Genomic DNA, 22,097 nt, shown 5'->3' on the forward strand with positions numbered 1-22,097 from the left:
TATATGAATGTTATGGAATATTATTGTTCTGTAAGAAATGACCAGCAGGATGAATACAGAGAGGCTTGGAGAGACTTACATGAACTGATGGTAAGTGAAATGAGCAGAACCAAGAGATCATTATATATGTTAGCAACGATACTGTATGAAGATGTATTCTGATGGCAGTGGATATCTTCGACAAAGAGAAGATCTTACTCAGTTTCAATTGATCAATGATGGACAGAAGCAGCTATAACCAAAGAAAGAACACTGGGAAATGAATGTAAACTGATGGCATTTTTGTTTTTCTTGCCATTTATTTTTACCTTCTGAATCCAATTCTTCCTGTGCAACAAGAGAGTTGTTCGGTTCTGTACAGATATATTGTATCTGGATATAACCATATTTAACATGTATAGCACTGCTTGCCATCTGGTGGAGGGAGTGGAGGGAGGGAGGTAAAAAATTGGAACAGAAGTGAGTGCAAGAGATAATGTTGTAAAGAAAAAATTTTCGAAATAAAAAAAATATGTAATTAAATCAATTATATCATGTCTAGAAGCTATAGTTTAAAAAGTGAGAGAGAAATACCTTATGGCATAAAAAAAAGAACAGTGAAGGATTATAAAGAGATTAAAAGAATATAAATGGTCCAAAGATGTATGTAGAAGTTAATAAGTAGAACAAAAGGTGTAAAAGGAAGATATGACACACAATGGACTCAATTCCCTGACCCTTTACAGGTGAATTAGTGACTTTTGTGGAAGGCAAAAATTGCACAGGGAAGGACTGTGGAGTGGATTAAATTTTACAACAATGTAATGATGTTTCTCAGGAACAGGATGGGCTTGAGGAGAGTGGGAGAGGCAGCATTGAGAAAGAACTAAGATCGTGGAATTGAAAAATGGAATTTCACCCTAGAGAGGAGGAGGGTGAACCAGAAAAGATAACTTTTATAAGAATAACAGAATAACATACTGGTTTTGAAAGAGGCAGTGGAACTAGAGACCAAATTGCTAACATTTGCTGGTTTATGGAGAAAGTATGGGAGTTCCAGAGTTCTGCTTCACTGATTATGTTAAAGCTTTTATGTGTAATTTATAACAAAATATAGCTCAAAGAGATAAAAGTACCTGATTATCTTACTTGTTTTCTAAGAAAGCTTTATGTAATCCAAGGAGCAACAATTAGAAGTAAAGATGGAATAACTTATTGGTTTAATAATGGAAAAAGATGTGGATAGTATGGCAAGTATTGTTACTTTATTTTTAATTTATATGCAGAATACTTATGTGAAATGCCAGACCAGATAAATCAAAAGCTGCAATTAAGGTTGCCAGGAGAAATATCAACACTCTTAGATATGCAGATGATACCACTCCAATGGTAGAAAATAAAAATGACTTAATGAGGATGAAAGAGGAGAGTGCAATTGCTGAATTGAAGATTAACATCCAAGAAACTAAAATCTTGGCAACTGGTTTTATAACTTTCTGGCAAAGAGAGGGAGAAGAAATGGAAGCAATGTCAGATTGTACATTCTTGAACTAAAAAGTCACTGCAGATGGTGACTGCAATCATGTAATTAAAAGACACTTGTTCCTTGGAAAGAAATCTGTACAGCATACTAAAAAATAGTGACATCAACTTGCCACAAGTATCTGTATAAGTCGAAACTATTGTTTTTCCAGTGGTAATATATGGTTGTAAGCTTTAGACTATAAGTAAAGTTGAGCGTTATAGATGTCTAAGAGGGACAACAGAGGATGAGATAAATAGACAGACAGACAGACAGATAGATGATAGAAGAGTCATGAAAAACTCTTAACATGAACCCGGATAGACTATGAGACATAGTGGAAGATAGTAAGATCTGGTGTGCTATGGTCTATAGGATCATGAAGAGTAGAATATGACTGAATGACTGAAAAACAAAAATGAATTAATATATGTAAGAGTAAGGAGTGGCAGAAAAAAAATCATGGGGCATAATCTATATGGTTAATTTCAATAGAGAGAAAAGAAAATTTAAACCTACCACTTAAGAAGTTTTACACCATAAAGGACAAAGAGTAAATGATGACAGAATAAAGATATAGGACAGCTAGGTGGTACACTGGATAGAGTTCCAGGATTGGAGTCAGGAAGATATCCTCCTGATTTCAAATATTCCCTCACACACTAGTTGTGTGACCTTGGGCAAGTGAGAATACTGTTTGTCTCAGTTTCCTCATCTGTAAAATGAACTGGAAAAGGAAAAGGCAAATAATTCTAATCTTTGCCAAGAAAACCTCAAATTCAGTCACAGATGTCTGAAAATGGCTGAACAACAACAAAGAATAAAAATATAGTTCTCAAATTATAAAAAAATTCAGAATGCAATATAAAGGATGAGAATAATGAGAAAGAAGTAAAGACAAACTTTTAAAAATTAAAATGGAATAAAGAGGAATTAATGACTCTATGAAAGAAGAAATTATAAAAAGTTATCTGGGGGTTTCAGAATTTGGTGATGATGTTCCTGCAAGTTTTTCTTGTAGTTTTTCTTGAAAAAGCTGATTGAAGAAAAAGAATTTAGGAGACAGTTTTAAAGTCATGACTGAGTCAACAGCTAGGTGGAGCAATGGACTGAGTCTTGGAGTCAAAAGAATCTGAGTTTGAATCCAGCCTTCGACACTTAAAACACTTGCTGGGTGACCTTGGCCAAGTCACTTAATCCTAATTGCCTCACCTAAAAGATAATCATGGACATTGTCTTTTAGGAAATCATAAAAGACAACTCCCCAGATTAGAACCAGAGGGCTAATTGAAAAATAGAGAGGATAAACTGACCATATCCTAAAAGAAAATCCCAAATGAACACTCCCAGGAAGGTGAGAGCCAAAATACAAAGCTTCCAAGTCAATGAAAAAAATGCTGCAGGCAGCCAGAAAGAATGGCTCAAGTACCAAGGAGTAATATTTAGGATCATGCAAGATTTAGCTATCACTGTAAAGAAGCACAGATATTAGAATGCAATATTCCAAAAGGCAAAAGACATAAACTTATATCAAAGTAGAATTTATACAGGAAAGCTGGGTATAATTCTATAGGAGTGAATGGCAATGATTCTTTAATAAAATAGAGGCTTTTAAAATAATTCTTTATGAAGAGAGTAGAGAAAAGTGGAAATTTTAAAATATATGTAAAAAAACAAAAAAAGGGTCTTAGCAAATGCTATCAGAAGCAAACTAGATAGAATAAGACTCTACTAAATGACTTTTTAAAAGAAATTATCAAGCAGCTTTCCTTCCAATCCAGGAATGGAGATTCTACAATATGTACTTAGTGCCATTAATGAATAAAATACCTCCATACAATTGTCTTTTTTTTTTTTATTAGAGACTCTAAACACAATTATATTAGAAGAAATCCACTTGGCAACAGGTTCATAAGTGTATGGAGTATAGTGTAATATACTGTTAAAATCATTAGAATTTGGAGTCAGAACAGGATTGGAATTCCAGGTCTATTGCCTACTGTTTTGGGTGACTCATTTCTCTGCTACTACAAGGCGGTATAGACATAACATACGTGTGTAGCACTATTATTTTAGTACTCTGGAAATTAAGGATCTCTGTAAATTATTGGATCACTGAACTGCTGAGAAGTACCAAATCTTCTATGGTTGATCATGGCACAATCTTGCTGATAATGAGTATGATGTATTCCTGGTTCTCCTTGTTTTGCTCAACCTTAGTTGGTGTAAGTTTTTCAGGCCCTTCTAAAATCCTTATTCATCATTTTTTATAGAACAATAATATCCCATTAATTTCATATTCCATAACTTATTCAACCATTCCCCAATTGATGAACATTTACTCATTTTCCAATTCTTTGCCACCATAAAGAATTGCTAAAAACATTTTTGCATTAGAGGGTCTTTTTCTTTCCTTTATAATTTTCTTGGGACACAGATTCAGTAGTGGCACTGTTGGGACAGAGTATGCACAGTTTTATAGTCCTTTGCACATGGTTCCAAATTGCTCTGCAGAATTGTTGGCTCATTTTACATCTCCACCAATAATGCATTAGCGTCCCAGTTTATACACACCTCCTGCAACATTTATTATTATTTTTTTCTGTCATTTTAGCTAATCTGAAAAGTATGAGGTAGAATCTCATATTTGTTTTGATTTGCATTTCTTTAATCAACAATGATTTAAAACATTTTTTTCATATGGCTATAGATGGCTTTAATTTCATCATCTGAAAATTGTCTGTTCATATCCTTTGACCATTTATCAATTGGGAAATGATTTCTTATAAATTTGAAACAGTTCTTGATGTATTTTAAAAATGAGACCTTTATCAGAAAATTGGATGTAAAGGGTTTTTTTTCATACCTTTGTACTTCCTTTTTAATCTTGTTTGTGTTGGTTTTATTTGTGAAAACCCTTTTTAATTTAATGTAATCAAAGTTGCCCATTTGGTTTTTCATAATGCTTGTAGTTCTTCTATGATCATCAATTCTTCCTTTTTCCAAATATCTGATAGGTAAATTATCTCTTGTTCTCTTGATCTGTTTATGGTATCATCCTTTATGCCCAAATAATGTACCCATTTTGACCTTATTTTGGTATGGGGTGTGATGTAGGTCTATGCTGTATCTTTGATATTATTTTTCAGTTTCCTCAGCAATTTTGGTCAAATAGTGAGTTTCGTATCCCAGAAGCTGGAGTTTGTGGGTTTATCAAATATTAGATTAGTTTAGTCATCGATTATTGTGTCATGTGTATCTAATTTATTCCATTCATCCACCACTCTATATCTTAGATGGTACCAAATGGGTTTGACGCCTGCTGATTTATAACAGAGTTTTAGACCTGGTACTACTAAGTTATCATCATTTGTATTTTTTTCATTAATTACTTGATATTCTTGACATTTTGTTCTTTCAAATGAATTTTGCTATTATGTTTTTCTAGCTATATAAAATAATTTTTTGGACAGTTTGATTGGTATGGCATTGAACAAGTAGACAAATTTAGGTAGGATAGTCATTTTTATTAGGTTGCTCAGCCTATCCAAGAGCAACTGATATTTTCCCAATTTCTTAGATCTGACTTCATTTTTATGAAAAATGTTTTGTAATCATGTTCATATAGTTCCTGATTTTGTCTTGGCAGGTAAATCCCAAATGCTTATCCCAAAATAAAACAGTTATTTTAAATGAAATTTTTCTTTCTATCTCTTGCTGCTGGGCTCTTTCAATAATATATGGAAATGCTTATAATTTGTGCAGGTGTATTTTATATCTTGCAATTTTGCTAAAGTTATTAATTGTTTCAAGTAGGTTTTTTGGATGATTTTCTAGTATTCTCTAAGTATATTATCATATCACCTGCAAAGAGTGATAGTTTTATCTCCTCATTCATTGCTTATGCTAATTCCTTTAATTTTTTTCTTTTCTTATTGCTAAAGCCATGTTTCTAGTACAGCGATGAATAATAGTGATGATTAGGCATCCTTGTTTCATCCGTATTCTTACTGGTAATGCATCCCAGCTTCTCTCCATTACAAATAATGTTTGCTGTTGGTTTTAGATAGATACTGCTTATTATTTTATTATTATTATTTTTCTGTTGGTTTTGTTATTGATATGGTTAATTATGGCAATATTTTTTCTGATACTGAACCAGCCATGCATTCTTGGTATAAATTCCACTTGGCCATGGTATATTATTCTGTTGATAAGTTGTAATCTCTTTGCTATTAGCAAATTGTTGCATTGGTATTCATTAGGGAGATTGGAATGTAATTTTCTTTCTGTTCTGGTTCTCCTTGTTTAGGTATCAGTATCATATTTCTGTCATAAAAAGAATTTGACAGGACTCCTTCTTTACCTATTTTTCTAAAGAGTTTGCATAGTACTGGAATTAAATGCTCTTTAAATGTTTGGTAAAATTTACTTGTAAATCCATTTGGAGCTGGAGATTTTTTTAGGGAATTCATTGATAGCTTGTTTAATTTCTTTTTCTAGAATGGGACTATTTAAGTAATTTATTTCCTTTTGTTAGCCTGGGTAATTTATATTTTTGTAAATATTCATCCATTTCGATTAGATTGTTAGACTTGCCTTGTATGTATCTGTTTGAAATGTGTTTCTTTTAAGCAACATATTATAAGATTCTGCCTGCCTGTAAATCCTGTCATTGCCTTCCATTTTATGGGAATATTCACCCCATTTACATTGACAGTTATGATGGCCAGTTCTGTATTTCCCTCCATCCTATTTTCATATATATATATATATATATATATATATATATATATATACTTTTGTTCTCTTTTTCCACCTTGTCCTTCCTCAGTACTGTTTTGTTTCTAATCCACCCCATCCTCTACCTGCCGTACTTTCTGTCACCCCTCTTTCCTTTTTTTTTTTTTTAGCCCTGATTCTCCTGGTATTTCTGCTGACCCTTTTATTCAGTCCCTCACTTTTCTGTCCCCTTTCTCCTCTTACTTCTTTATAGAGTAAGATAAATTTTCATACCTAAATGACTAAGTTATTCCCTCTGTGAGCCAAAACTGATGAGATTGAACTATAGACAATGCTCATCTCTCTCCCTTAATTTCTTTTTATTGTAATAGTGATATTCCTGTGATCTAATTTGTCCCATTATACCACTCCTTTTTTCTTCTTTCAGCACATTCCTTTTGCTACCCTTTAATGTCTTTTTCTTTGATATCATCATATCAGAGTTGCATCACAACCACATCCTTAGTCTATGTATTCCCCCTTTAACTGTCCCAATAACAAAAACAATCCTCAAGAATTACAGATATCATTTTCTCATCTAGAGATGTAAATAGTTTAACCTTTAAATTATATGTGTATGTATATATATATATGTATATAGATACACACATATATAATTATATTATATATATATTTATATATAATAAGTATGTATATATTTTCCCCTTTTTTTGCATCTGTTCAGCTGTATTTTTTAGGAATTGTTTTTTTCAGTTAATTTTTTCCTTTCTTTTCTAACTGTTGACTCGTGTAACTTTCCTTTCTTTTCTTTTCTCATGTTTTTCTTCTACTTCTCTTATTTGCTTTTTAAAGTCTTTTATGAGCATTTGCATGAAACCTTTGGACTTGAGACCAATTCATATTGAGTTGGTGTTTTGGTCTTCCCTATTGCTGTAGTAGCTTTCAATGACTAAAGTTCTTTTCTATCACTTGTTCGTTTTCTTTCTTTTTTTGTATTTCTTCTTTTGTGACTTTAAGTCGAGCTCTGCTCCTGGGGCAAAAGCGCTCTGTCCCAAACTTCCTGTGCAGTTCTCAGCATTGGCTTTGAACACAGGATCCCTTTTGTTTGATGTTTTGCTCACTGTAGAGATTAGCTTTACCTGTATTTTTCCAGGAAACTTGCTGTTTTCTGGTTTTTCAGAATTTGCCTTCTGAGCTGGGACTGAAGGCTGCCCCACTGATCTATGCTATTGCTAAGTGAGCACAGAGGGTGGCAGTTGCTGATCTGTTGTGATTAAAACACTCTTACTGGCTTTTCCAGACTCTGAGCTGAGTTGATCACCCTTGTCACTTCAGTGAGAGTTCCTTTTCTTGAAGTTCTTCCAATCTATGTTGAGCTGAGATCAGACTTTGCTCAGAGACTTAATTTCATGTGGTTTTTGAGGGAAACAGGGAGAGCTTGAGCAGTTCTTGGCTTTAATCTATCATCTTGGTTCTGCCCCTGGAAGTCATCCATTTTCTTTTTTAAAATTCTTGGATCTCCTTTTCTAATAGGTTATCTTTCTTTTTATAGTCTTCTGATTTTTCTTAGATTATTCTTATATTTTTAAATTTTTTTATTAATCTCTCTCATTTAATTTTCAAAACTCTTTTTTGAGTTTTCTATAAATTCTTTTTTTTAAATAGCTTTTTATTTACAGGATATATGCATGGGTAACTTTACAGCATTAACAATTGCCAAACCTCTTGTTCCAATTTTTCACCTCTTACCCCCCACCTCCTCCCCTAGATGGCAGGATGACCAGTAGATGTTAAATATATTAAAATATAAATTAGATACACAATAAGTATACCTGACCAAAACGTTATTTTGCTGTAGAAAAAGAATCAGACTCTGAAATATTGTACAATTAGCTTGTGAAGGAAATCAAAAATGCAGGTGTGCATAAATATAGGGATTGGGAATTCAATGTAATGGTTTTTAGTCATCTCCCAGAGTTCTTTTTCTGGGCATAGCTGATTCAGTTCATTACTGCTCCTTTGGAAATGATTTGGTTGATCTCGTTGCTGAGGATGGCCTGGTCCATCAGAACTGGTCATCATCTAGTATTTGTTGAGTATATAATGATCTCCTGGTCCTGCTCATTTCACTCGCATCAGTTTGTGTAAGTCTCTCCAGGCCTTTCTGAAATTATCCTGTTGGTCATTTCTTACAGAACAGTAATATTCCATAATATTCATATACCACAATTTATTCAGCCATTCTCAACTGATGGACATCCATTCAGTTTCAGTTTTTAACCATTACAAAGGGCTGCCACAAACATTCGTGCACATACAGGTCCTTTCCCTTCTTTATAATCTCTTTGGGATATAATCCCAGTAAGTAACACTGCTGGATCAAAGGGTATGCACAGTTTGATAACTTTTGAGCATAGTTCAAACTACTCTCCAAAATGGTTGGATTCGTTCACAACTCCACCAACAATGCATCAATGTCCCAGTTTTCCGCATCCCTCAACAATCATCATTATTTTTCCTGTCATCTTAGCTAATCGACAGGTGTGTAGTGGTATCTTAGAGTTGTCTTAATTTGCATTTCTCTGATTAATAATGACTTGGACATCTTTTCATATGACTAGAAATAGTTTCAATTTCTTCATCTGAGAATTGTCTGTTCATATCCTTTGACCATTTTCAATTGGAGAATGGCTTGATTTTTATAAATTAGAGTTAATTCTCTATATATTTAGGAAATGAGGCCTTTATCAGAACCTTTGACTGTAAAATATTTTCCCAGTTTATTGCTTCCCTTCTAATCTTGTCTGCATTAGTTTGTTTGTACAAAAACTTTTCAGTTTAGTATAATCAGAAATTTTTCTATTTTGTGATCAGTAATGATCTCTAATTCTGCTTTGTTCATAAGACCTTCCCTTCCACAGGTCTGAGAGGTAAACTATCCTGTGTTCCTCTAATTTTAATAATTTCATTCTTTATGCCTAGGTCATGAACCCATTTTGACCTTATCTTGGTGTCGCATTAAGTATGGATCAATGCCTAGTTTCTGCCATATTAGTTTCAATTTTCCCAGCAATTTTATCAAACAGTAAGTTCTTATCCCAAAGCTGGATCTTTGGGTTTGTCAAAAGACTAGGTTTATATATTTGTTGACTGTTTTATCCCTTGAACCTAATCTATTCCACTGATCAACTAATCTATTCCTTAGCCAATACCAAATAGTTTTGGTGACTGCTGCTTTATAATATGGTTTTAGATCTGGTACTGCTAAGCCACCTTCATTTGCATTTTTCATTAATTCCTTGACATTCTTGACCTTTTGTTTTGCCATATGAACTTTGTTGTTATTTTTCTAGGTCATTAAAATAGTTTTTGGACTCTGATTGGTATAAGCTAAATAAATAGATTAGTTTAGGTAATATTGTCATCTTTATTATATTTGCTAGCTCCTATCAAGAGCATTTAATATTTTCAATTGGTTAGATCAGACTTAATTTGTGTGAAAAGTGGTCTGTAATTTTGCTCATAAAGTTTCTGATTTTCCCTTGGCAGATAGATTCCTAAATATTTTATATTATCAGTAGTTACTTTAAATGGAATTTCTCTTTGTAACTCTGACTGTTGGATTTTGTTAGTGATATATAAGAATGCTGATGACTTATGTGGGTTTATTTTATAACCAGCAACTTTGCTAAAGTTGTGGATTATTTGGGCAAGTGATCATTTGAAGTTATTCTTTGGGGTAAAGTATCCTCTTCTGAAGATGAGCCCCAGTCTTCCCTATTCCCACAATAACTCTCTATGGATTCTTTCTCCACTGCCTGCTCATTTAAAAAATATAGTAGGTTTTTGATGTAATTATCTCTAGTCCTGAGGTATTGGTAATGGTGTTTCAGGACTCAGGTCTTTATTCAATTCTCCCCTCTGACCTGGAAACCAGAACCAAGCGTTCAGTCTTCTTGTAAATGTCCACAACTAAGCAGCATCCTTGTCCCATCTACACTCACTAGGCATTTCCTGTTACCTTCTGGTTCAGGGCCATATCTTGTCATCAGAGCTGGGTCTGGTAAAGGTTTCTTCAATCTTCCCCAATTCAGATGCTCGACTTCCCACATTGTCTGAAATTTTTTTTTGGCTGGGGCTGAGATTACTTCCCAACCCAGTTAGCCTTAGAGCTCACTGCTTACTGTTTCAGTGGGATTTGCTTAGACACGTTTAATTTCACAGGGGCCAAACTTTGATCTTGGTGTCTTTCCTTGAATTGTCCCAGGATGACCACTGCTCTGCTTCAACTCTTATTTTTACCATTCTTTGTTTGCTGTAAGGTTTTCTTCTGTTTTGCTTGAAAAGTAAATCTGGGGAAATAAGAGTTCTCTGATCTACTCAGCCATCTTCCTGGAATTTTCTGTCTTATGAATTTAGAGTAACTTTTCTTTCCACTGTAGTATATTCCCTCTTCACTTTACAGTTGAGTAATAAAGGTCCAGAGAAATTATGTGACTTTCAAGGGTCAAATAGGGTAATAGGATAAAGATACAATTTTAATATAGGTCTTCCTGGCTACAAAAGGACAAAAATTAATTTGTTTTAAAACCCACAAAAATCTTTGGAGACAAAGATGAACAGACAAACCTGACAAACATGTTTCAAAGACTTTGTCATCTATCTCAAACGTGTATCAGTGTTGCACTATGAAGATCTATGCAAACATTTTGTTCTTTACACAGATGCTAGCTTTGAAGCATTCCCAAGCCAAGAGAATGGCAATCACCACAATCTTATGGCATTTTTCAGGACAGAGATAAGTGACAGCAAGATTCATTGTTTTACACATAAACTAGAACTCTTGAATTTGTAGTAGGCTGTTACTCATTGGTTCATTATTTACATATATTAACTGGACTTGAAGGTGTAGACTGAAAACCATCCATTGACATAAAGTGCTCAATTATTTATTGTTTGGCAGAGATGGGCAAAAACACTAAATAACAGTAATTTCTACACATTATACTGACCAGGAAAGACTAATAGAGATGCAGATATACCGTTCAGGAGGATTTGATTTCAAAGTAATAATACCTAAGAAAAGAACACAGGGTTTTTATGACAACTGGGTAGCTCAGATGCAAGCAAAAGATAAAATAGTAGAATTTGGGAGTTCTCACAAACTATATGGCAGTAGAATACATGAACTCTGCTTGATTGATCTAACTTCTTTTGACTCTATTATATGTAGTTGATAGAGAGTGAAATCAGATGGTTAATGAGAGATGGAGAGAAGTAAATGACAAGAACTAGAAGAAAAGTTACAGACATATTTCTGTCCTCTGAGGGTACTCTGCTTACATCTACTTAACAGTTGTTCTACATAAAATGAGACAATATTTTAAAAAGTATTTACTATAATTCTTCGTACATAATAGGTGATTAATAAATACTATTTTCCTCCCATATGGTTTTAGGAAGCAATTATTTTGTTATGGCCATGAAGAATTTGTATATATGGGGTAAGACAGTATCCTAGTACTACTAAAACATATTTTGCCGCCCCAGGCATTAGATTGGATATCAGACATCACTAAAAAGTGTGAGAAATATTAAATTGTGTGCAAAATAGAGAATGTTAAGTTGTCCTGCATTTTTATTGATTATAAACACTAATAAATTCTTAGAATTTGTAAATAATACAAGTTAAAAAAGTAAATAATACAAATTAAAAATAAGACATTAATAAAACTTTCTATTTCTTGAAGGAGATAAGAATATTTCTCAGTGTGTGAACTTCTTGATGGTCTTGATTTAAACAAAGGTTAAATATAAAATATTGATTTAGGTTAGTATCAAAAAGTTTGTAATCATAACTTATAATCTTCATATATTTACCATGCTCACTATATATGTGAACATTTCAAACACTTATTGCTGAGTATTTTGTGGGCATATTCAAGAGGAAAAAATTTTAGTGGATTCAACAGTACACAGGAACAACTCTAGCAGCAATGAAGCTATGGGGTTTACAACTATTGATGTTTGGGTGAGAACCATATCAACTTGTGTTTGTAAGTCTTTAAGGACTGAAAAGAATGTTATTACTCACAATCATATACTTTCCAGCTAAGAGGCTATGAGAAAAGCTTCAAAAGTTTTTAAATATCATAAACATTTGAATAGAAAAAAGTCAGAATTTGGGTCTTCCTGGAATAATCCAAGATTTTAAGAAAGACTGCAGCCCAGGGATTAACTATTGTGAAATGCAAACATTTCTAGGCTAGCTCTGCAGAAACACCAAACAGAGACTCCTGGGGCTAGCTGGGTTTGGCTAGAGTCTTATGAGGAACCACAGAAACTTTCACTTCCTGAACTGTGTGTGGAATTGGGGATCTGAGTCCCGGAACACTGAAGGAACCTCAGCTGATTAGGAATACTGGGTCCAGCTGTGCTACTGGGCAAGAAGAAAACAACATATATATGGAAAATAGAAATAAAAAAAATCCATTGATCACCACTTCAAAAACATTCTTCATGGAAAACACAGGAATGTTATCACCAAATTTTGAAACTCCCAGATCAAAGAGAAAAATTTGCAAGAAACAAGAAAAAAAAATACCTATATGTTGGAGCTATAATTGGAATTGCACAAGACATATCAGTAGCCACAATAAAAGACCACAGCTCCTGGAATCATATTGACCAGCAAACAAAACCTTTGCCCAAACACATCCACCTGGCAAAAGTATCCAAAATTTTGAGTTAAAAAAAAAGACATTCAAAAAACTTGCAAATTGCCAGGATTTTCAGCCAAATAAAACTCAATAGAAAATTCAACATATAAGAGCCAATATCAAAGACTAATTTTGAGAAAGTTGACATGGACAAATTGTTTTTTGCATGGAAATATATATCCCGTTTAAGGCTGACATAAGCAATTGCATAGCTCAAAAGAAAGACTGAGGCAGAGTTGAATATGATCTGATTCTAAAAAGCAAAGCCATCTAGAAAAAGGTAAAAAAAATTAGTAATTATGTTTTATAAATGAGTTGCAAAGGAGGAATAGACACAGAGGCATTAGAGGGGGGAGGAAGGCTCAGAGTTCTAAAAACTTCCTCACTTTGTCAATGGGTTAAATAGGGGAATGCTACAAGAAGGGCATAGCACCCTCCAAAATCTATTTAAAAATAAGGGAGAAGGGATTGGGGGAGGAAGAAGCAAAAAATGATAGTAGAAAATGAAAAAGAAATTCATGAGTGTGGGGAGGTTAAGTAATAGCAAGACAAGGAGCAGAATTTAAGTAAAAAAATTAGCAGGGATAGGAAAGAACAGATATAAATCAATCAGGAGTAGAATTAATTGTGAAAGAAATACAGCTAGTAATTATTGATCTTAGACAAAGTCAAACTTAAAAGATTCATTGAGAGAAATCCACATTATACATTAGCCATCCTAATATTGTTTTAGTTGCATGTTTATATATGTATTAATGCATATGTATATATGTGTGTGTCTGAGTATATGTAGATATATATGCATGTTACTCTATTTATGTGTTTATAGAAATATGTGTGTGAATGTATATACATATATGTGCATGTGACTGTATATATATATGGAAGTATGTATCTATATATGCATATATAAATATATCTGTGCTTAATTATAGCCCACTTGGGGAAAGTGGTAATGAATGAAAGAAAAAAAAACAAGAACAAAATAAGTGCACAGCAGAGACGTAGTATTTCTTTCCTTTGATCTGATAGGTCTGTGATTTGGCTATGATATTTCTTGGAGTTTTTATTTTGAGATTTCTTTCTTGAAGTGATCAATGGATTATTACAATGCCTATTTTGTCCCCTGGTTCTACAACATCAGGACAGTTTTTCTTGATAATTTTTTGAAAGATGATGTTCAGTTCTTCTCTTTCATTATAGCTTTCAGGTACTCTGATGATTCTGACATTATCTCTCTTGCATCTATTTTCCAGGTCAGTTGTTTGTCCCAAGAGGCATTTCACATTTTCTTCTAATTTTTTCTTCTTTTAAATTTGTTTTACTGATTCTTGGTATTTCATTGTAAAGGGCTGAAACTCTTGAGCTGATGCACTGAGCACTTAAGGCTAATTACTGATTGGACAATACTCTATTAGCATATACTTGGAAAATGGCCCTTCCCATTATTCTGTGCTGGCTCAATAATTGGTGTATACAGAAAATTGTAGGAGGGATTGGGGGTGGAGTAAGACTAGCCAGAGTCACTTTTGGGCATGAGACAAAGAGGAGAGGTCGTGGAGATCCTGCATCCATCCAATTCACTTCTACTCCTAAAGACCAAGAATGAAGACCAAGGACTTTTGCTTATCCTGATTCTGGTTGATTCTAAAATATCCTGGGTGCTAACTCGGTCTTCACATCTCATAAATACCATTTGCTTCTACTTTCCTAATTCTAACTTTCAAGGAGCTGTTTTTCCCAATTAGTTTTTGTACTTACTTTTCTATTTGACCAATTATATATTTTAGGGTTGTTTTCTTCAGTAGATTTTTTTATCTCCTTTTCTATTTGACCAATTCTATTTTTTAAGTAATTTTCTCTTTCCAAACTTTTATTTTTCCCCCATAATTCTCTTGCATTATTCTCATTTTCCTCCAGTTTTCTTCTACCTTTCTTATATGATTTTAAAGATTGTTTTTTGAGTTATTTCATGAATTCTTTCTGTGCTTGAGAGTACTTCCCAATTTTCTTTGGATTTTTCCCATAAGTGGTTTGACATTGTTTTCCTCTTTTGAGTTTATGTCTTGATCTTCTCTGTTGCCATAATAACTTTCTGTGGTGAGACTCTTCTGTTGTTTTTGTTGTTTTATCATCTTTTTTGACCTTTCCTCTTTTTTCTTTTTTTCTTTTTTTTGGTGAGACAATTGAGATTAAGTGACTTGCTTAGAGTCACACAGGTGGTAAGTGGTAAATGTTTGAGGTCAGTTTTGAACTCAGATCTTCCTGACTTCAGGGCTGGTGCTCTCTCCATTGCATCATTTAGCTGCTCCCTCTACTCATGGGGTAGAAGGGACATTGTCTCAGACTTCTTGTGCCCTGAATGTTTACTGGGTGCCGCACTGAAATTTCCCTGAGGTCTATGGGAGTCTCTGATGTTTGCTGCTAAACAGAAAAGATGAGCTAGAAGGTGACTGAGGCTTCTGGAGACTCTTAAGTGTCTAACAATTTACCTGATGCTGAGCCTTGGTCTTAGTGATGGTGTCTGAAATGTGCCAAGGCCAGTGTGACACAAAGAGTGTGTGTGGAGGGACTGGTGTTGTCATTTGTTTACTGCACTGGAGCTCAGGATTTACTACTGGCTTGCTGAGGTGCAGCTTGCTCCTAGCTTGTTGGGATGTTTCCTTTCCTAAACTGATCCCTATTTATCCAAGTGAAACAGACCTTCTTGCTGATCTTCCAAGTTTCTTGGGCTCAATGATTATTTTACCCCATATTTTTCCTTGTTCTGTTGTTCCGGGATTTCTTTTTAGGGTGTTATTTTATGATCATTTGGAGAGTTTGAATATGGGAGAAATTTTTGACATCTTAGCTCCCAGAATTTACCAAATGTAAAAAAAATTAAAAGTATCTCAAATCCCAGAGCAGGTTTGTTATTTTGGGGGCAAGCAATTATTGTCTAAAGATGTAAGTTTCTAGACATTAAAATTTGTGAAATGCCCCCAAATAATCAATATAACTTAGGGTGCAGACCATCACCAAGGGGATCTAACTCTATATTGGGAATTTCTCTCTCTCTCTCTCTTTCTCTCTCTCTCTCTCTCTCTTTCTTCTCTCTCTCTCTCTCTCTCTCTTTCTCTCTCTCTCTCTCCATAAATATCTATCTATCTATATTTATAGTTATATATAGATAGTTGTAGATATATCTGTATGTAGATATGGGTATATAAAGAGGGGAGAGGAAACGCACGAGAAAAAGATAGAAAAAAAGAACTAGATCATTTGATGTTGAGATCAAATACCTTTTTGCTTTTTCAGGTTTTTTATTCCAACTCTCACAAGCAGTAGCAGTTTAAGTCCTCTGAAAGAGGCTGACTGCTCACTTTGAGGCTTTCTAATTAGGTATCTCTATGTTCCTCCTGGAGTTAAAACTTCTGAAGTATCAGGTTTTAGTTCACTTTTTGTTACTATAAAACTTTACTTAGTTTGGATATTGAAATTAAATGAGATACTTATATTTCATTTAATAGTTAGCAAAAATAGATTTACTTATTAATTGTTGCAGATACAGAAAGGAAGGTCAACAAGAACACAGTAATGCTTATCTTGGGTGGATAGTTTCCCTCTACTTGTTATAGAAGTATTTCTTATTAGTAAGACAGGTAGCGATTGATTCAAGGAGTGCTCAGAATCCCCACTAAATATGCAATGCATTGATTTCTGTGTGGGTGATTCTTTTTGTGTGTGTGTGTGTGTGTGTGTGTGTGTGTGTGTGTGTTCTTAGATGACCAAAAAGTCATATCAATCAGGGCAGGTCACCAAAGAGATTCATCAAGGGATTCATAACTTTAATTTTAGCCATTTGAACAGAGCATATTTCAGGGACTCCTTTGTTGATTTTCAGAGGCAGAAGAAGGGATCTAATCTAAATCACGTGACAGAGGGAATCACAGAGGGAACTGTGATATCAATCCTATCACATTCTTCTAAATTATTTTTATGCTCTTGGTTTTGTTAATCTTCATGTCTTTTCTTTCCCTACTATCCTTATTCTTAGAATTACTATTTTGTCAGAGAAACATAGTTGGATAGAAATATCATTGGATAGTAGAAATTATTCTGTATTGCAAATCATGCTATCTAATCCTACTACCAGATCTCCCAATGATCATGATATTTTCCAGTGGTTATGCTACTCTCACTACTACATCCATGTTCCTTCCACTCTTTGGGATGCTATATATCCTCAAAGAACTCACACATCATTCCTCTGGGGGAGTGATGATGTTCATGGTGACATAACATTTTCTAGAAGACAGCCTTACAATGTACCAACTTATTATAATTGAAAGACTGAGGCTAAGGAAATGAAAGGATTAGTATCTCAACTTAAAAACTATCTAGAGGGGTGGAGAAGTAGAGTATTATTTTCTTTTATACAGCATTAAATAAATAAATAATTTAAAATCATACTTTTTCAACCACTTTTTCATGTTTATAAGTATTCAGGAACAAATGCTAGTCCTTGGGTAGACTAGAAAAATTTTCCTGTCTACCATCAAAAGCTTGCCTGCTTCCTTGTATTTGTTACGTTTTAATTATACACTTAAATATAAAGACAATTTTTTTGGGGGGAAGATCATTTTTATATGACTAAGTCTTAATTGTAGCAAGCATTTTACTTTAAAACAGAAATAGCACTTAACACTTCTTGAAGGTGAGTACGGGAAGAAAACATACAAAACCTTCTTCTTATAGAAGTCCTTTCACTTGACTTTCTTCTGAATTTTCTAACCCTAAAATAAAAGTGCAAATGGAATGAGGACAATGCCTTATTTCTATTCTTGTGCAAGTAGTTCATGGGAGAACATTCTTCACTTTCCCTACATAAGAAAAGCAGAAAACTTTTTGTTGCACCATTAATTTATGTTTTTTTTTGGTGGAAATCAGTTGAATATATACTGTGTTCAAGGCATTGTGGAGTATTCAAAAATGTTTATACGTTCTTTGGTCTCATAGAGCTTGCATTTTCATTAATTCCTAGAACAGAAGAGTGGGAAGTATCCTTAGAGGCAGAGTCTAACCCAGTCACTTCCTTTTAAAATAAATTAGATTGATTGCTTTAGTCAGTCAGTCACTAACTTTTATTAAGGGTCTACTATGTGCCAGACACTAAGCTAAGTGCTAGGTATACAGAAAGAGACAAAAAAAAGTCCTAGTCTTCAAAGATCTTACTATCTAATGGAAGGGACAAGAAGCAAACAAATTCATGCCTTTACATCATCTTATATCTTTATGTCAAAATCTTTTCCCACACTGATCCAGATTGAACTCTCCTTAAGACAGAAATTCATCATGTTGACTGGATTCAAGATGTTGGGCAAGTTTTTTTTCTCAATGCTTCTGTTGTGACAATGAAAAACAATTTAGAAAATATCTGATACATATATGGTATCTGACCCTATATTCTATTTTAGTAGTTTCTCCCCTTCCTTTTCTTTTCCTCCCTCCTTCCCTTCCTTCCCTCCTTCCTTCCTTCCTTTCTCTCTTCCCTTCCTTTTTCCTTTCTTCCCTCCCTTCCTACCTGTCTCCTTTCCTTTCCTTCCTTCCTTCTTCCTTCCCTTTCTCCCTCACTTCTCTCTTTCTCTTCATTTTTTCTTCCTTTTCTTTGATAGCTTAGGTATTAATTATTCTCTAAAGGTCTGAACACAGTATTTTTCTTTTGTTCTTTTTTGTGGCTTGTTCAACTTATTATTTTTTTGATATTGAGCTTAGTATCTCCATTTTGTGTTGTATTAATTTAAATATTTTAATACTTTTGTAGATAAACTGATTTCATTTAAATTCTCAGTTTTGCTGACATATGATTTTATACAATAGTTTTTGATATTTCTTTTGATGATTTCTTCTCCATTTGTTCAGAATTTATCTTGCTTGTTAATTGGCTAATTTGATTTTCTTCTCTTTTTTGTACACATTAGATAAATTTTGTTGACTACTTTATTAAAAAAAACTACCTTTTTCTTTTATTGATCATTTCTATATTATTTATTATTTTTTTTAAATTCAAAAGTTTTTTTCTTCACTTGTATATCTTAAAACATTTGTCCTAAAGGGGAAGTAAGACTATTACCCATTGAGGATGGCAAGGAATGGAATAAGCATTTATATAGTGCCTGCCATGTGCCAAGTGCTTTAAAAATATTAACTCATTCCTCCCAGATACCTTGAAAGGTAGGTGCTGCTATTACTCTATTTAAAAGTTAAGAGAATCGAGACAACTGTTAAGTGACTTGCCCAACAAATTAATGTCTTAGGCTGGATTGAAATCAGACTCAGGCATAGTTTTCTATCAATTCCATACAGATGCCTTTTGCCTAATGCCATTGATATTTTTTGAATCTTCTTTCTTACCATTCAGTAAAATATCCTTTTCATCTCACTGTATCTAAATTTATCATTCAATCCAAATCCTGAAGGCCATTAGCTACCAGCTCCCAAAATATTTTACTTTTTAAGTGGTATTAATACATGACTTACCCTTATAAAATGCTAATCTTTCCAACTTTTTAATGTATTCAACTGTCATAACTCCTCTACTGTACTTCAACTACACAGGTCACATACATATATAGTGGAGGCAAGATGCCTCAGTAGAATTCCCATTGCCCCTTTTCCAGATTAATTTTGATAGCTGGAATCCCAAAAGACACATTAATGAATGATAATATCAAAATGGCAAATAGGGAATAAGAAATATTGTTACTCTTCCTCCAGGACTAGTGTATTTTGGTCATATGAAAGAGAACTTTGAAAAGAAATAGATAAAATGGAGTAAAGATGATATAAAAATGTTAATTCAAACAAAAAACTGGTTCTTTGAAAGAAATGACATAAAATTGACAAAACTTTGGCCAACTTAATTTTAGAAAAAAGAAATGAAATTCAAATGAACAAATAAAAAGAACAAGGTGACTTCAAGACAAATGAAAAGAACAAATAGAAATATTAGAATTTTCCATGTGCAATTAATAGTCCCTTAAAGAGAGGGCCAATGGAGATTGAGAGGTGTTTTGACATACCTGGACTGTGCTCCATGAATGCGTATTATGCACACAACCTTGATATTACCATCCATCCACAAGAGTTCCATGTTTATATTTAAGTATTCTGAAATATCTTTATCTGATCATTCCACAGTGGTTCTCAGAGTATGGGCTAGAGAATCCTGGGGATCTCTGAAACCCTTTTAGAGGGTCTACATATTCAAAAATAGTTTTTATTTTCAATATGGTAAATGTCTATAAATATAACCCAGATAAACAAAAACACTTTGGAGAGATCCTCAATAATTTTTAATAGGATAAAGATACAGAAAACAAAAGTTTGAGAACCACTGCCCTAGGACTTACTCTTTTTAATCTTCTTCTTTAGTTTTATAACATGACCTCTCTTCTTTCCCCTGTCAGAATTTTCAAGGCTATCACCCTAGCTCTGATATATTCATTTCCTTTTATAATTTGACCCTCCTTTTCCCTCCTATTTTTTGCTGCTTTATCTGTGCTGCTACATAAAACTAGAAGAAAGTACAATTGTGTCGACATGGCTCCCACTATAAATGTGTATTATCAAAAATCATCTGAGCTATCAGCACTTCAGAATAATCCTTTCACTTCTCAATCTTTAACCCAATGGTTACATTGAGTGAGCTTTCTATCCTGCCCAGGCCTCCCACATCAGCCTTTCATTTGAGTATTTTGTCTCATAATTTACCAAGAAAATCAAGGCCTTTTCTGATGAGTCCCAATTATTCCTCTCCTCATTTCACAACCACTTGACACCTCTCCCTCTTTATTGTTTCCTTTTACACTTTATTCTTTGATGAATTTCTGCTCAATTAAGTCTGATTCCTTTACATCAGAGTTGTCAAACTTATGGTTCAGGACTGAACATGGCCCTCAAAATTTCCGAGGGCCTGAACCAGATTGAAACATAAATGGAAAATGTTAACAAAATATCTAATAATATAATAATAAAACATAAATGATGTTAATTTATGCTTTTCTAATATACAATATACAACCTACAATAATGTGTTTTTATTTGAATTTGATGCAATTACCCTATGTGGTTCCATTCCCTCTCATCTTCTGAAGTTTTCCTTGTTATTTTGTTTTCTTTCTCGCTAATCTCTTCCCAATGGACACTTCATATATTTGCAAGAAAATGAGCTCTAGGTTTGTGGGAGGATTGTTTTATAGCTGTCATTTTTATCACATCATATTTGTAAAAACTTTTTTTTAAAAAGAACTAAACATGTCTACTGGCATGACTGTTAGTCATGCTCATCAGCTAGTATTAGAAGTGAAGAATTGACCTTTGTATTCATTCAGAAGCCACCTTTTGGGAACTCAATTAGTAAGTGTAAGTGTACACTGGGAGAATAATCTAGAGAAGAGCTTCTTAAACTTTTCTCCATTGAGACCCCTTTTCACCCAAGAAATTTTTATGTGACTCCATGCATATAAGTATATAAAATAGGTAAACAAGTCAAACATTTACTGATAAACTAGAATTTCATGCCCAGTTTTTTCTCTTTTCAGAAGCTATACATACTTTATTTTTTTGAGTCTTTAGTATTTCTTCTTTTTATTAAAGCTTTTTATTTTCCAAAACATATGCATAAATAATTCTTCTCTATTAATCCTTGCAAAATCTTGTGTTCCAATCCCCCTCTTCTCCCATTCCCTCCCCTAGATGGCAAGTAGTCCAAATTGTTAAACATGGTAGAAGCTACATGCAGACATATTTATACAAGTATCTTGCTGCACAAGAAAAAGCAAATCAAACCAGTAAAAATGAGAAAGAAAATAAGATGCAAGCAAACAACAACAAAAAAGAGTTAAAATGCTATGTTGTGAACCACACTCAGTTCCCACAGATCTCTCTCTGGGTGTAGATGGCTCTCTTCATCACAGGATTATTGGACTTGATCTGAATCATCTCATTGTTGAAAAGAGCCACATCCATCAGAATTGATCAGAATTGATATAATCTTGTTGCCATGGACAATGATCTCTTAGTTCTGCTCATTTCACTTAGGTTCAGCTCATGTAAGTCTCTCCAGGCCTCTCTGAAATCATCCTGCTGGTCAT

The 22,097-nt window shown here is 33.7% G+C and overlaps 1 long non-coding RNA gene across 1 annotated transcript in view; it reads left to right on the forward strand.

Moving 5' to 3' along the window:
* The window catches only part of LOC116423267, a 43,445-nt gene that overhangs the window by 17,252 nt on the left and 4,096 nt on the right, over nucleotides 1–22,097 (forward strand). The window lies entirely within an intron of this gene.

Source organism: Sarcophilus harrisii, chromosome 4, assembly GCF_902635505.1.
Source record: "Sarcophilus harrisii chromosome 4, mSarHar1.11, whole genome shotgun sequence".
Taxonomy (NCBI): Eukaryota; Metazoa; Chordata; class Mammalia; order Dasyuromorphia; family Dasyuridae; genus Sarcophilus; species Sarcophilus harrisii.